This window comes from Notothenia coriiceps, unplaced genomic scaffold, assembly GCF_000735185.1.
Source record: "Notothenia coriiceps isolate Sejong01 unplaced genomic scaffold, NC01 NC01_scaffold00025094, whole genome shotgun sequence".
In the NCBI taxonomy this organism is placed as follows: Eukaryota; Metazoa; Chordata; class Actinopteri; order Perciformes; family Nototheniidae; genus Notothenia; species Notothenia coriiceps.
In genome coordinates, this window is record NW_011357795.1 from 87820 (window position 1) to 91717 (window position 3898).

The following is a 3898-nucleotide window of genomic DNA, read 5'->3' on the forward strand; positions in this document are numbered from 1 at the left end:
AATATTCTATTGAGATGAGCCTTCTGGTGTCCCTGCAACGTGAAGCCTTGTGTAAGGACTGGCCAAAGAGAAAGCTCTCCCTCCTCCTTCCTGCTGGCATCCATCCTGTCTGTGTGTTGTCCTCTAGAACACCTCCACAGACACATTCTGTATCTCTCACGCTCTGCTCTCACTGATGATATTGCTCACCTTCCACGCTGCCTTGTTTTATCTTGACAAGTTCATTTAAAATAAAGGGTTTTGTGGGGCGAGTGGAAATCGTCTTTTAGTTTGTTTGAAAGTCGAAACTTTTAAGGTCCATGACATGGCCACTTTCTATACTGATCATGATTCCCATTGTTGAGGTCTACTAGAATAGATTTTAATATTTTGCAATTTTCCAAACTCACATTGGTTTCTCATACAGCATCTCTGTATAGTATGTTGTATTCACTCTGTCCTACAACGGCTTGTTGGAGCTCCTGCCCCCCCCCCTCCCTATGAGCCCAGTGTGCTCTGATTGGTCAGCTCGCCCACTCTAATAATAAATAATGATAATAATAATAATACGATTTAATTTGTTAGCGCTTTTACAGGTTGCCTCAAAGACGCTTTAACAGATAATAGTGAAGAGAGAAGAAAGGAACAACAAATACATATATAGTAAAGTTGAAGGTCCAATAAGACAAAAACAATCACATCATTAAAAGCCAGATTGAAGAGGTGAGTTTTTTGAAGGTGGTGAGGGTCGGTGCAGTCTCTGATGGGTTGTGGGAAGTGAGTTCCAGAGGGAAGGGGGCAGCGACGGAGAAGCGCTCTGTCCCCACAAGGTCCCGGTGATTGGTGCGGTGTTGGGGATGATAGGAGGTTGGCTTCTGATGACTGGAGGCAGCTGGAAGGGGTGGTGGTGGTGCAGCAGGTCTGTGAGGTAGGGGGGGCCTGGTTTGTTGAGGCTCTTTGTAAGTAATGAGGGAGGACTTTGAAGTGGATTCTTTGACGGACGGGGAAGCCAGTGGAGGGTTCTGGAGGATCGGAGTGATGTGGTCTCGGGAGCGGGTGTGGGTGAGGAGGCGGACAGCAGAGTTCGTGGAGGTATGTTGGACTTTATTGAGGAGGTTGGAATGGTATGCCATAGAGGATGCTATTGCAGTAGTCGTGAAGTGAGAATGCATGATCAGGGTTTCAGCGAGGAGGAAGAGTGATGGGCGGAGACGGCAATGTTTTTGAGGTGGAAAAAGGCGGTCCTGGTGATGTGATTTATGTGGTGGTTGAATTTTGAGCTGACTGTCGAAAATGGACTCCGAGGTGCGGATGTGTGAGGGGGGGGGAGATAGAGTGGTGGCTGTCAATGGTGAAGTTGAAATTCTCGATGTCTTTGATACGGGATGGCGGCCGATGATGTATGATGTCTGATTTGGCACTGTTCAGTTGGAGATAGTTTGTTTGCATCCATGCTTTTATTTCTGAGAGACAGTTGCGTGAGAGTGGAGTGTGTTGTCGGGTGATCGTTTTTGTTGACGATATAAGAGTTGGATGTCATCGCGTACGCAGTGAAATTGAAGGTTGTGGCCACAAATTATTTTGCCAAGGGGGAGCATGTAAAGGATGAAGAGGAGGGGGCCAAGCACCGAACCCTGGGGGACGCCCTGTGGGGAAAGAGGAGCAGTGGAGGAGGTGCAGTTGTTGATGTTGATAAAAACTGCTGCGCGCTTCTGATTAGTCCACCACCCGTTCTACCAGCGGAACATCAGTGATCATGTGTTACAATGGCGTTAGTAAACCAGAAAATGACACCAGTAAGGACAAACAGATAAGAATGCTGCGTGGGGTCTGGGTGCCGAGTTGGCGGGACGTTGCGAGGCCCGCTGCTGCGAGGAGCGGACAGTGTGAGCTGGATTACAGATGTGGTTTCCTGGTTGCTGCGTGGGCTCGGTGAGACACAGCGAAACCCAGTCCGAAACCAGCCCGAGCACACACACACACACACACACACACACACACACACACACACACACACACACACACACACACCCACAGCCTCACCGCGTCCCGCCGTCTCAGGCTGAGAAATCCAGGAAGCTGGAGCTGCCTGAGAAAGATTGTGTGTGTGTGTGTGTGTGTGTGTGTGAGGAAGTCCGCGGATTGGTCCATTTAGACCAATTGGTCCATTGGGTCGTCGTTACGTCACTTGGTTCCCGGAAGAAACAAATGGAAAAATAATCATTTGCAACGGGGCGTTTTGGGGTAGCATAGACAGGTATTTTCTGTGTTAGAGTTTTACTCGCTACAGGGTGTACTTTGAGGGTTTGTGACTCTGCAGACCGTGTACATGCATAAAAAGCTACATAACACACAAGGGGACGGGTAATAACCAGAAAAGCATGACATGGGACCTTTTAAGGGAAAAAAGTGTCCTTTGTGCTAAAGTTTCAAATATAAAGCAGAGGACTGTTCAAAGGAAGCTTCACCCAAAAGAAACATGAAATAATTATATGACTTAATAGTGTTGTGAAGATAAGTTGATGGACAGAAAAATAATGGCCAAGTATTTTCAGAATGTATTAATCGTTAAAACGAAAAATTGTATTGCCCAAATTAAGTCAGGAAATAATCTGGAGTTTATTCAAGACTGAACATTATCGTAAATTGCAGCCCTTTCATCCAACGTCATGGTTTCTGTTCTGCTGTCTTTGGGTACTTTGAAGTTTATTTCCCTGACCAGGAATAGTGTCATGTTGAATTAGACCATGGATCCCAAACATATTCATTTCAAGCACTCCCAGGAAGAGCTGCTCTGAGCCACTGACAGCCATGTGATAGGATTTGCTCCATAAGGACACACATTACAAGTTCACTTCATTGTTATTTAGTCAGGCTTACGTTCCTGGGTGCATTGCGATTATAGTTAGAAGGGGGAATATATGAATCAGGAAGTGTCATTTTTAAACTTCTTAAATGCAGAGAAACTACTTTGTAGTTTTGGCAATGATACAAGGGGTCTGTTACGATGTGAGGTGCAGGTGAAAAAGCAATACGTGGAGAGAGGGTTTTCTTTCAAAAATAAACAGCCGTTTTATTTCTTAGCCTTCCATATTATTTTACAGGAACACAAAACTTCATGCCTGGTGCTGCGTTCACCAGCAGGGAACTAACACACATGCCCCCCTCCCCTCTCTTTCCAACCACATTTATAGGAGACTGCCCGCCTTCCCAATCCAACCTGGCCAATCAAGTCATGGTTCTGAAAGCGGAGTGAAGGGTTAAATACAATATTAAACACTGTTGTCTACATTTAATAAAACCCTAAAGGCTTACAGTAAGTAAATTCATAATTGCATCAACATAACGTCCCAGACTCCGCCTACTCATACGGCACATATAAAGAGTACTTTGGAGGCGTGCTCCCCCGTTGAGCACTGGCACAAGTTGGCTTCCAGGTCTGAACAAAGGAAATGATGATTACTTTGTGATTGTGTGTTTTAAAGACTGACAAATTCATTTAGATGCATTTTATTAATTTGTCTATGTAAACAGTTTTTATAACTTTAACTGAAATAAAGACATCTCTGAAGAAACATGTTCTACCTTTCTTAACAAACAAATAGTTAAGCTAAAATGTTAGTGAGGGGGGGTGTGCGCTTCCTCACACTGGAAGATCCTAAATTGTAGAATAGTTTGGCCATTAAAATGCTTTTTGATTAGATTTCTAGCGAGAAGTGCATATTGTACTTTTAGAATCCACGTTCAGTGGATGTGTAGGATCTATAGTTTGCTAGATATTACGAAGATTATTTGAGGTCTCGCCAGGAGAACGTGTATGTCTTTCCCCCTAGGTAAAGTTAGCGTCAACCCTCACGGGGTGAAAACGATATTTCCGGTCTCGAGGTTTTCATAATAAATCCGTATTCCCCTCACTGTC